The following is a 14,265-nucleotide window of genomic DNA, read 5'->3' on the forward strand; positions in this document are numbered from 1 at the left end:
GGGTTCACACCATTCTCCTGCCTCAGCCTCACGAGTAGCTGGGACTACAGGCGCCCTTCACCAAGCCTGGCTAATTTTTATTTTTATTTTTTTTTTATTTTTAGTAGAGACGGGGTTTCACCGTGTTAGCCAGGATGGTCTCGATCTCCTGACCTTGTGATCCGCCTGCCGCGGCCTCCGAAAGTGCTGGGATTACAGGCGTGAGCCACCGCGCCTGGCTGAATAGTTCCTCTTAAAGGTCCCACTTCCCAATACTACATAGCCAATTAAATTTCAACATGAGTTTTCGCAAGGACATTTAAACCATAGCAAGCACTGAGAACATTTTCCACTATATGTCATGTAGACAAAGACAAAATTCATGTGCCCAAGTTCTTCTGAAAAGTGCACTAATGATAAATATTAAGCATTTTATTCTGTTAAATAATATTTTACTGGAGTATCAGAATACAGAAAATACCCATTTGAGTAATAGAACTACTATAATTAAATATTTTATACTATTATAAAATGACATATTTGAATGTCTTGTAGTTCATAGGCCTGTGCAGAGCTATTTAAATATGTACATTTAAATAATTTTATGAATGTTTGAATAATCATGTCCCATCAATCTTCTCCAAAGATAATTTAATTTGTTTCTGACAAAAGTGCCAAATAGGTGATAGACGAATAAAGTACACAAGTTCTAATTCTGTTTTATGTAAAGAGCCAAATACTTTGAGGTTGTATTTTTTTCTATATTCCAAAGCTGACTAAAAGCATTTTTCCTTGACCAACAAACAAAATAGAATTTAAATGCAGATCGTTATGTTGACAGCACAACTGTCTAATTCAATGTGACACTGATGCAAGTAAGAAGAAAGGAGCCAAAATGACACATTTAAAATATCCTCTTTAAAGTTCAATTCCATTTTACATACTATTCTTCCACTTTGTACAACTATGCATTATCTTAGAATCACTCCAATTTGATTCTTCTTGGTGAGCAACTATTATGTATATTAAAATATATATATTTTAACAAATATTAACTTTGTTTTGCTTTGTTTTAACAAAATTATATTTTATTTTTCTTTGATTCTCAAAATATACCATTGACATAAAATCAATCTTGTTACCACCATTTGAAATATTAGCTTTAAATACAGCACTGTTCCTTTACATCTTATTATGCTTTCTAAAAAAGACTCATACTGCAACAATCAGAAATTCAGGGTTTGCTCTTTTGAAAATCAATTCTGTATTATGTGTTTTAAGAGAAATAACTTTATCTTAAACAGGCTCAACATTATCAAATAAAATGTGTACAAAACATCTAAAGATGTCCAGTTGACAATTGTGAGTTTGGCATTTGTCACTATAGCAGATAATGTGTGTGTGTAAGTGTGTTTGTGTGTGTGTGTGCATTTACCTGTTCCACACACACAGACAACATTTATCAGCTTTTGAGGCACAGGTATTTTATTAATTTATATACCAAAAGAGTTAAATACTAAATTAATGTACAATGTTCATTGAATGTCATTGAAACAAATTTTGGAAAGCACTTATTTTCATGATATAAAAATTGTGTATATGTATTTCTAATTTAATTGGAGAATTGTTGACTAAACTTTCACAATTGGCTTATTCCTGTGTTTAATGGAACTGTCACAGAAATAAAATAAGAATAAAAGAAGAGAGAACAATGACCTTAGCACCATAATTCAAGGCATCTTTGCATGGACAAGCGATACAAACATGGATCAATGCATGACATTTGAAAAGCACAAGTAGAAAGTATAGAAGTAACTGACTTGCCCCTCCTAGCAGATTGTTTCTAGGGTACCTGTTTTATGCTTTCATAGCTCTTTGCTCTTCTCCATAAAATCTATTTACATGTTGCATTATATATTTTATAATTAATGCCAATCTGTCTCTATGAAAAGTAAACTTTTCCAAGTAAAGAATATGACTATTGTACCTCAAATTTTTAAATTTGAATATATGAATAACTTTTTTGAGTACATGAGAAACATTGTTTATAACAATGAAAATATTAAAAAGTATTTTCTTGAATAAATCCGAATTAATTTTGTGATCTGACATATTTTAAAGCAAAATATGTGTGCGTATATATATAGATGGATAGATATGTGTTTTTGACATTTCAGAAATCAAATTCAGAACAATAAATATATAATAACTATACTCAAATTAACTTCAAATTTTATTAAAAATGCGTACATTGATAACTGAAATTTTAGTGTTGCAGGCATAAAAGCTAATGCAATCAATATGATTAATATGCTTTCTGTGGACATTAAATAAGTTAACACATATAAAGGGCTTATAACATCATTATCATTATAATCATAATGATATTTTTGTATAAAAACATAACATTCCATGACAATTAAACTTTCACAAAGTAAACTCAATCTTTTCCATTCCTTTGGGCAGCACAGAAATACAACTTTGACTAATGTGATGAAATAGCTGTGTAGCTTTGTGGAGCTTGACCACCTGGAGAGGAGAATATTGATTCTATAATTAACTGTGACCTGCAAAGTACAGCCACCAAAATGACTTTTTAAAAAATAATTTCCCTTTCTGAGCATTTAAATGGGAAACAAGTAAAAAAAAAAGAAGATGCTTAAAGAGTAATAGTCACTAAAGTTTAAATGATCATCATGACTGTGCCTTTTTATAATTCATTGCAATTGCTGATATATTCATATAAGAAAACAGACTGGTATAAAATAAATTGGACAAGGAATCCTAATAAAATATTTGTGATTTGAGATTTTACAGACAAGAAAATCACTAGCTTTTACATTTTGTCATTTATAAGAGGCACTATTGCACTTTTAAAAACCCAATAGTCCTAACAGAAGTATTAAAAAATGAACAGAAATAACATTAAAAAAATTGAAAATTGCAAGTGATAAAACAGGCCAATGTTGTTGTCATGTTAATAAAAGAAATATTGTTTATTGTAGCTTTTTGAGCCTCTTCTTACATTCTATATTTGTTATTAATAAGTGCATCTCCAATTTTTAAGAGGTGCATGTTTACCTCTTATACAAATGAGCAATACACACATGCTTAGAATTGCAAATGTATTTAGGTATCATTGCCTTTTAAAATATGTTTTAAAGCCACATTAATTTATACCATATAGTTCATGTTGTCATTTAAATTGACCTTATATAATTTAACATACAATTCCTTTTACATTATAAAATTTCTTACTGTAAAAATTGGTGAACATATATTCTATACATTAGAATATTAGACTATATATATATTTAGTTATAAAAAGTCTTCAATCTCTATGGTCACTATCTGCATAGGCAACCACTATACAGTTTCTTAAGCATTCATACACAAATAACATATTAATATTTATGCATTTGTTATTATTTTTCAAAAATAGAAGTACACTCGAGCTCTTTCACTTAATATTCTCAGTAATTGGTCAGTAACATATTGATCAATATATTATATATATATCTCAGTGATTGATCAATAATAGATATCATTTACCTTATTTCTTCTAATGCCATTTTTAGGTTCCCTAGAAATGGAGCCCAAGATAAGGATTCTTTTGCAAGTGATTTTCTAGTAGAGTGCTCTCAGGAGAAATCTGGGAGAAAGTAAAGGAATCTGAATAAGGGCTGGGAAGAGGCAAACACAGATACTTTTAGCTGAAGTCTATCCTCAGCTTTATCCCTGGGGACTTCTTGAGTATGAGTGGCACAACAGAGTTGCTTCTTCTCCAAGGAAGGGGGCCAGATTTTGCACTGCAGTCTCAGTATGTAATTGGCAACAAGTATCCTTGCAACTCCCAGAAGGAAACATAATCTCCCAAGTGAGGTGATTACAGTTACTGAAGCCAATTCCCTAGAAACATTGTAAGCTGTTGTAAATTATAAGTGGTTAGCAGCCCAAACTCACAGAACCTGGGGGATGAGTTTATCTGGTTGTCAAAGTGAATCTGGGCAATGTACCAAAATATGCTACTGGTGGCATGATATCACATTGCCAGGAAATGGAATTATGCTTTAATTACTTTTTGTTGAGGGATATTTCATTGTTTCCCTATTTAGCAAGTATAATGTTATTGGTTATTTTTGTACCCTGATTTTTTTGCATATTATAAGGCCTATCTTTAATAGAAGATTCCGGAAGTTTAAGTGTTGAGTCAAAGGTTATATTCATTTTAAAGTTTGATAGCTGTTGCCAAATGATCACCCAAAGTGGTTCACATTCTTCATATTTTCACTCACACTGTGAATTAAATTTTAGATCCTTAATTATCTTGATGTGAAAATGGTATATCAGTTTGGTTTGATTTTTCTCTTTTTAAATCATAGAGAGTGTTTAGCATATTTTTATGCCAAAAGTAATATGCATTTTGTTTTCTGAATAAATTATTTTTCTGTGCTTTATTAGGTACCTAATTTTTCTTATTAGATTGTAAGAACTATACTTATATGTTAAGGGACTTAATAAATTTGTATGACATTTACTCATATATTATTCCAAGTTTGTCTTTTCATCTTTGCTTTTTATTTTCAGTGTGAAGAAATATTTAATTTTATGTAGTGGAATTTATTTACCTTTTTAATTCCTGAGCTTTGCATTTTGTTTAAGAATAGCTCCTTACTTCATAAAAATATATTTTTAAAAACTCCACACATTTTCTTCCAAAATTTTTAAAATTATCTTTGTTGAAGCAAAAATTTGATTCTTTTAATTTGAGGCAAAATTAAATTTAGGATACTTTAAAATTCAATATGAAACTATTTTGCATTGAGTAAAGTTTATTGTGTTTAATTGATACCACATGACTATACATTCTGTAAAATATAAATGGTATCATTGAATGCCCACATACATGGAATTTGTGTGTGCCTGAACATGTATAAACAAAATTATATTTTAACAAGTTGATAAATGTGTCCAAGTAGATTAATTATAAATAGAAATTAGTGTTAATAATAAACATATTAAAAATAAAATACTTGGAAAAATACTAATTCTATTTGAAATATAAAAACACTTTTAAAATTATAAACATGTTTTCCTTTTGGCTTAAAAAGCTGAAATACATTTAATGATAGAATTTTTTCTTATAACAGTTATATTTAAAAGTAAGAGAGGTTTTTAGCTTTTGACATTTTATTATAGCTAATAAATAGTTTACAACATGCCAAAACTATCTCAAACTGTTCAATTTGCTTCATTCTTTAAAATTTGTTTGGCTTTGTCTATAATTCTGTTAAGGGGTTACAATGTGATTTTAAAATAATTCTTTTACTTATAGGGCTATTGACTCAACCAATTCTAGTAATATTTCCTTCATTTAAACATATATGTATATATATATATACAGCAATTCAGTTCAACCACTCTTTAGACATAACAGAGTGTATTATATATCAACATAAAAATCAAAGCCATCTAGTAGTAATTTTTAATAAATTTTAGACATTTCGTAATCAATCTAAACACTTCAGAAATTGAAAACCATCATAATGGAAATACAATGCTAGTGTTTGCAAATAGGATAATTCTCAAAATGGATATCTAGTTTACCTTCTTAGTTTAACTTCTTTCTTAAACCACTAAAACTAATTCACAAGTAATTTTAAATTATAAACATCACAAATAAGGCTTAACTGTCTCTATATAACATTGAAATAATTGGGTGACATTGTCTATATTTTCTTATTCCATTACATCAAATTCTTCCTATTAGTATATCTGGGAGACTTTAACATTTTTTTAAAAAGTAAAATCCAAAAAGAATTTTAACGGTTTATAATTGAGAAGAACTTTGGATTCTGCTGATTTTAAAAATGTAAGAGGATCAAAGGTTATGCCCAGGATATATTGAGAATAAATCATTACATTTCAGGATTTGGTTACAGGAATAATTTTTTCCCAAGCATCTCCCTCTTGGTAAATGTAAGCACCTCTGCTTATGAGTTGTTTGTTTCTCAGCAAACATTTTTAGTCAACATGGCTCTCAAGAGACTTTATGGTCAGAACTGGGAGCATACTAATGTTCCTTTTTGCCAGGGCTGTAGAAGTGGCAGCCATATTTGCAAGAAGAGACAGATATTGAGTCAGGTCAAAACAAAGTCATTCAAAGAATGGATACTGTGAGGTCAGACCCAGTAAAAAGGCTATGAATGGACATCAACATACATATTGAGGAATCATACATATGAGAATTTGGGATGATTCACAGCAGGTTTTATGAACCAGTATATCTGGTAGTGTGTATGCCACCAGTAAGAAAGAAGAAAAAATGATGAGATGTTTGGGAATTCAGTCATCAACACTTCAGTGATTGACATGAAGAGATGGCACTTAGGTGGAATAACTTGAGTATTTTATCCCTGTGAAAAATCTGGGCAGCTGGTATGTGATGGTTAATACTGAGTGTCAACTTGATTGGATTGAAGGACACAAAGTATTTGATCCTGGGTGTGTCTGCGAGGGTGTTGCAAAGGAGATTAACATTTGAGTCAGAAAGGTGGGAAGGCAGACCCACTCTTAATCTGGGTGGCACAATCTAATAAGCTGCCAGCATGGCCAGAATATAATCAGGCAGAAAAATGTGAAAAGAGAGACTGGCCTAGACATCCAACATCTTTCCCGTGCTGGATGCTTCCTGCCATGAACATTGGACTCCACGTTTTTCAGTTTCGGAATTCAGACTGGCTCTCCTTGCTCTTCAGCCTGAGACAGCCTATTGTGGGACATTTTGATCATGTAAATTAATATTTAATAAACTCCTATATATATATATTCCATTAATTCTGTCCCTCTAGAGAACGCTAATACAGATTTTAGTACCAGCAGTAGGGTCCAGGACAGGAGAAGGCTCTGCAATAGGTCCAGGCTGCTGTGCAAGCTGCTCTGCCACTTGGGCCATATGACCCAGCAGATCCAATGGTGCTTGAGGTGTCAGTCACAGATAGGGATGCTGTTTGGAGCCTTCGGCAGGCCCCCATAGATGAATCACAGTGGAGGCCTCTAGGATTTTGGAGCAAGGCCCTGCCACCTTCTGCAGAAAACTATTCTCCTTTTGAGAGACAGCTCTTGGCTTGTTACTTGGCTTTGGTGCAAACTGAACATTTGACTATGGGTCATCAAGTCAGTATGCAACCTGAACTACCTCTCACGAGTTGGGTGCTTTCTGTCCCATCCAGCCATAAAGTGAGTTGTGCACAGCAGTATTCCATCATCAAATGGAAGTGGTATATACGTGATTGGGCTCGAGCATGTCCTGAAGGCACAAGTAAGTTAAATGATGATGTGGCTCAAATGCCCACAGTCTCCAATCCTGCCCCTCTGCCTTCTCTGCCCCAGCCTGCACCAATGGCTTAGGGGGAGTTCCCTATGATCAGTTGACAGAGGAAGAGAAGACTAGGGCCTAGTTCACAGATGGTTCTGCACCACATGCAGGCACCACCCAAAAGCAGACAGCTGCAGCACTACAGCCACTTTCTAGGACATCCCTGAAGGACAGTGGTGAAGGGAAATCTTCCCAGTGGGCAGAACTTCGAGCAGTGCACCCGGCTGTGCACTTTCCATGAAAGGAGAAATGGCCAGATGTGTGATTATATACTGATTCGTGGGCTGTAGCCAATGGTTTGGATGGATGGTCAGGGACTCATAAGAAGCATAATCAAAAAGTTGGTGGCAAAGAAATTTGGGGAAAGGGTATGTGGATGGACCTCTCTGAGTAGTCTAAAACTGTGAATATATTTGTATACCATGTGAGTGCTCTATGACAGGTGACCTCAGCAAAGGAGTATTTTAATAATCAAGTGGATAGCATGACCTGTTCTGCGGACACCACTCAGCCCCTTTCCCCAGCCACCCCTGTCATCACCCAATGGGCCCATGAACAAACTGGCCATGGTAGCAGGTACAGAGGCTTTACAAGTACTCAGCAACATGGACTTCCACTTACCAAGGCTGACCTGGCTACGACCATTGCTGAGTGCCCAATTTGCCAGCAGCAGAGTCCAACACAGATTCCTCAATATGGCACCATTCCTCGACATAATAAGCCAGCTACCTGGTGGCAGGTTGATTATATTGGAACTTTTCCATCATGGAAAGGGCAGAAGTTTGTCCTCACTGGAATAAACACTTAATCTGGATATGGGTTTGTCTATCCTGCAAGTGGTGCTTCTGCCAATACTACCGTCCATGGACTCACGGAATGCCTTATACATTGTCATGGTATTCCACACAGCTTTGCCTCTAACCAAGGCACTCACTATATGGCTAAAGAAGTGCAGCAGTGGGCTCATGCTCATGGAATTCACTGGTCTTACCATGTTCCACATCATCCTGAAGCAGCTGGAGTGAGAAAACGGTGGAATGGCCTTTTGAAGTTACAATTACAATGCCAAATAGCTGACAGCACTTTGCAAGGCTGGGGCAAAGTTCTCCGGAAGGCTTTGTATGCTCTGACTCAGCATCCAGTGTATGGCACTTCTTTCCCATTGCCAGGATTCACAAGTCTAGGAATCAAGGGTGGAAGTGGAAGTGACACCACTCACCATCACCCCTAGTGACCCACTAGCAAAATTTGTGCTTCCTGTTCCCACAACATTATGTTCTACTGGCCTAGAGGTCTTAGTTCCAGAGGGAGGAATGCTGCCACCAGGAGACACAACAATGATTCCATTAAACTAGAACTTAAGATTGCCACTTGGACCTCTTTGGGCTCCTCCTACCTTGAAGTCAACTGGCTAAGAAGGGAGTTACAGTGTTTGCTGGGTGATTGACCTGGACTACCAAGATGAAATCAGTCTACTACTGATGGAGGTAAGGAAGAGTATGAATGGAATACAGGGATCCATTAGGGTGTCTCTTAGTATTACCATGCCCTGTGATTAAGGTCAATAGGAAACTACAACAGCCCAATCCAGGCAGGACTACAGGAATCCAGACCCCTCAGGAATGAAGGTTTGGGTTATGCCACCAGGAAAAAACATGACCTGCTATAGTGCTTGCTGAAGGCAAAGGGAATACAGAATGGGTAGTAGAAGAAGGTAGTCATCAGTAACAGCTACGGCCACGTAACCAGCTGAAGAAACAAGAAATGTAACTGTCATGAGTATTTCCTCCTTCTTTTGTTAAAAACATGTTTGTGAATGTATACACTTGTACTAAGAAAATATCTTCATTTTATTTCCTTTTCCTTTATCATATGACATAAGATTTATTGACTTCATATCAGCATTTAAGTATTGTTAATTTTATGTAATAGTTTTTGGGTTGGGATTGGTGTGTTTCCAGCGGTAGGAAGGATAGTTGTATCATGTTAGGCATAATTATGACCTTATTATTGTCTTTATTTGAAGATTATGTGTGATCTCAGGAGATGTGTATGGGTTCAAGTTGACAGGGGTGGACTTGTGATGGTTAATACTGAGTGACAACCTGATTGTATTGGAGGATACAAAGTATTGATCCTGGGTGTGTCTGTGAGGGTGTTGCCAAAGGAGATTAACATTTGAGTCAGTGGGCTGGGGAAGACAGATGCACCCTTAATCTAGGGGGCACAATCTAATCAGCTAAATGTGAATATAAAGCAGGCAGAAAAACATGAAAAGGGGAGATTGACCTAGCCTCCCAGCCTACATCTTTCTCCCTGCCCTTGAACATCGAACTCCAAGTTCTTCGGTTTTGGAACTCGGACTGGCCCTCCTTGTTCCTCAGCCTGCAGACGGCCTGTTGTGGGACCTTGTGATCATGTAAGTTAATACTTAATAAACTCCTTTATATATATACGAGTGGAATATATGTATGTATATGTATTCCATTACTTCGGTCCCTCTAGAGAACCTTGACTAATAATACATGGTATTTAGAATAAATTATAAGAAAATATCAGAGACAGAATTAAGCTTTTGATTTATCCTATATGTTTTTCATGACTTTTATGAAGAGAGTAGTCATTGTCTTTACTTGGCTTGTCCAATTATTGTAGATGGTGATAAAAGAAAACAGCTAGATAGAGGAGGGGATACCAATTTTCTGAAAATGTTCTCTGCAGATAAAGAATTTAACTATATTTACTGAATTTAGCTGATAATCCACATATGAAGGGTAGCACTATTATAAATGTGAAATATATTATCATCTTTTCAGTTTTCAACTCCATACCAAGGTCAAATCAGGACTACTTATCCTGGTAAATAAAAATGGTGCCCTATTTTAAAGTATTAAGTGGTGTCTCTTCATTTCCCTTCATACAATGTGATACTATATAGTGAAAAAAATTAATAGCAATTTTACTTGTGCTCTCATTATTGGTATGCTGTAGTCATTTTCTACTTTTCAGTGACTATGAAAATGATCTTGTACAGTAGTGGCTTCTTATTATCCAGAAAGGTACCAGGAATAGGTGTAATCTCATTATATCCACAACCACTCAGTAGAAAAGTATGTAATATTCATGTAAATATCTGTGAAATAGTATAGTTGAATAGCTTCATTTTCTCTGCTATAAGATGGTACAATTACATTTATTTTTTTAAATGACAAACTCATAAAATTATACAGTGACAATCAGCACAAATGCAGAGTTGCCATTTGCGTAGGAGAAATGGGTTATAGGATAAACCTCTAATTTAGCTAATGGAATTTTGAAATAGGGCTTATAACCAAAGTGAAATTAAACACAATAGTCTTAGTCGACTCTATTTTATAATCACTTACACTTTTATTGCTAATTCACCTAATTGAAGTCAGGAGTAAATGCACTATTAGCTCCTGATAACTTTAGGTTTGGGTTGAATTTTAGTGTTACAAAGGATATGTAAATGTCCAAAAGAAAGATGCACAAATATGCTGAATATTATTAGCAATACAAGAAAACAAAAAATTTAAATTACAAGTTCTGATTCCTGGGTCTAATTATAATGCTTTTTGAGATCATTTGTGATGTTATTAAAACTATATTTGAAATCATTTATTTTCTATTAATTTGTTGACATATAAAAAAGAAGATAGCAATAAATAATATCTTTTGTAATACTTATTAAAATCAAGCAAATATAAGGATATTGTGAAACCCTATATAAGGATTATGATTTAACATATTAAAGTAAACATTTCAATTTTTTCTTTTTTGAGACAGCATCTTGCTCTGTTACCCGGTCTGGAGTACAGTGGTATGAACTTGGTTCGCTGCAACCTCTGCCTCCTGGGTTCAAGCAATTATCCTGCCTCATCCTCCTGAGTAGCTAGGATTACAGGTGCCTGCCGCCATGCTGGACTAATTTTTTTATTTTTAGTAGAGATGGGGTTCCACCTTGCTGGCCAGGCTAGTCTTGAACTCCTGACCTCAAGTGATCCACCTGCCTTGGCCTCGTGAAGTGTTGGAATTACACACTGGTGGTGTGAGCCACCAGGCCCAAGTCAATATTTTGAAATTTATATTTGAAACAATAATTGACGTAATACTATGAAATAATGTAGACCAAGAGCAATATTAAAATTTTAAAACATGGATTAATATAATACAACTTTATAATTATTTTAAACATTAATAAAAATAATGAAAGTTGCCCATTATTACCAGATCTTAGGACATATGTCTCTCATGTCTGGAAAATATTAATAATATTAATAATAACCACAGCAACAACATGCCAATAACCTATAGATACCTTTGCAAATCTTATTTAGAGTACATGTTCTTTAATTGAATTTTCAAAATATTCAAATATACTTATTTATTAGTAATAGATAACTTTTGCTTAAGTTATTGTTCCAGAAAGTATGTGAAGCACATTTCGTAACTTACTCATTTCTCAGAAACCTTATGATGGGGAAATTACTATTTCTCACAAATTACAGATGAGAAAACTGATGCCTACAGAAGTTCAATAGTCTGCCAATACGGAGCTGTTCTAAATGATGGCACTGGCATTTAAACCCACAGTGTGGCTCAGCAGTCCTCCTTCTTAACTGCTTTCCTGCGATTTATAATAACCTGAGGACAATCAGGCAAATCTGTTTTGGAGGTTTGCTTCTGCAATTAACTCTATGTAGGAGACAAATGAATTAAGATTAGATCTTAAAAAATTACATAGGCAATTCCTTGTTATTATGCCATTTTTAGATGAGCTACCAGTACGAATGTAAACAAATGTGTTTCGAGTATATACTTTTAAGTTGAGAAATGATTAGCGAGGTGTAGTGGTACATACCTGTAGTCAAAGCTACTCAGAGGCTGAGGTGGGAAGATTGCTTGAGCCCAGGAGTTGAAGGCTGCAGTGAGCTGTGATCATAACACTGCACTCCAGCCTGGGTGACAGAGTGAGACCCTGTCTCTAAAAAAAAAAAACCTATAAAATAAAATAAAATAAAATAAAAATAAATAAAATAAGAAGTGAAATAACTTTGTCATCAAACAAAAACCAATGTTTGCCTCAGTTATTTCTTAGGTATCAGCCTCAATAATGAATTGCTGAGTAGACATTTTCTTTCATATATTGCTGGAATAATTTTGTTACTTACAAAACACTAACTTTGTTACTTTATAAGACATTAGTGATGTCTACTAAAAATTATGACTAATTATGAGAATTAAGACAAGGTTTAGTTTAGCAGGGCCAGAGAAGATTTGACTGGAAGTACATCTTAGAGTCTTCTTGAAGCCTGACAAATCTCTATTTCCAGAACAAGGCAGTATTACACAGATGCATTGCTCATCATTTATTAAGTGGTAATATATCCACAATATACTTTCTCAAATGAGTTATATTTCATAAGTTTTAAAAAAGGTTTTAAAGGGAAACCCTTTACACTTCATGACAGTATTTCTAGAAATTGTATTTTTGCATTTCAACTGTAAATAATTCTTTTAAATTATTATTTTTTTAATTTTAGAAGGTAAAAAAGTACATAAGACTCATCATAGCCTTCTTGTACATAACGACACTTTAACACTGCGCTTAGGGCCATTATAAATAGCAGAATCACTAACAAAAAGCACACTTTAAGAAAAGATATTAAACAGACCACAAAAAAAGACATGTTTACAGAAAAAATTCAAATTAAAAGACAGAACATCACCTTGTTCAATCTCAGCTGAGAATCCATGCATTGGGTAACTTGTATTTTTTGCAGTTCTGAGCAACTACAGAAATGACTGTGAAAGTGCTCTAAGTACTGTCTTGTGAGTTACAAGAAAGCTTTGGCAAGCAGGTGAATTCATGAATATGGAACCCGCAAATAATGAGGATCAACTGCATTTTTCATTTAATTTTAATAATATTAATCATGGTAGTTTTTCTAAAGTTTTGATCTTTTTTATCTACATATGCAAAGAAATAGCATTATCCAAAAATTTTGGAATGCTTCTCTTCTATTCAAGTAATTAGAATTGCCTTCTTTTTTGATGTTACCACTTGTATTTATTAGCAAAATAATATAAAATTCATTTTATATTCTGCACATTTTAATATTTCAAAAACAAAAGTTTACAGCACTAAACATGATTTTAGTGGTATAAATGGAATAGCCAGATAATCAGGGAAACATTATGTGACTACTGACATTATATGATTCTAGTAACAGGATCGCTGAAAGTTTAAGGAGCACATTAAGAAGCCTTTAAATTTTAACTGCTCTGCACGGCATTATTTAAAATAACTCACTAGGGTATTAGCGTGATTAGACAGGTAAATAGTGGTGTAATCAGGTTTGGCTATATACATAAGTGGAATGAATTTTCACTTAGAACATATGTTGTAAGGGGTAATTGAGGTGTCTATAAGTACCTTCTAAAAGAGACTTCCTATATGCCCTGGTGATAGAGTCATTTATTTGATTTATCACATAGAGTCATTGAAAAAAGGTCCTATAAATAAATGGCTATCTGGGAAGTTTGACAGACCAAACTTCACTACCTACCATTAAAACTTTTCCAATATTAGTTTACCATATCAATTACTAGCCACCTGTCAAGGCTCTTAAAAAGTGTGGTATCAAAAAGCTCCTGATGGGTTTCTGATAAAGCAAAGATGTCGGAATCATAGAGTTGGGGGAAGAATATTTGCCAAACAGATATTAACAAAGGATTGATATACAGCATAAGTAATAATTCTCACATTTTTAAAAAAAGTACGTGAGACAATTTAATGAAACAGACAATATACTCAAAAAGACACTTTTCAAACACTCAAATATCAAATAAACATAAAATGTGTTCAACATCACTTATCATCAAGA

Source organism: Pongo abelii, chromosome 14 (assembly GCF_028885655.2).
Source record: "Pongo abelii isolate AG06213 chromosome 14, NHGRI_mPonAbe1-v2.0_pri, whole genome shotgun sequence".
Classification (NCBI taxonomy): Eukaryota; Metazoa; Chordata; class Mammalia; order Primates; family Hominidae; genus Pongo; species Pongo abelii.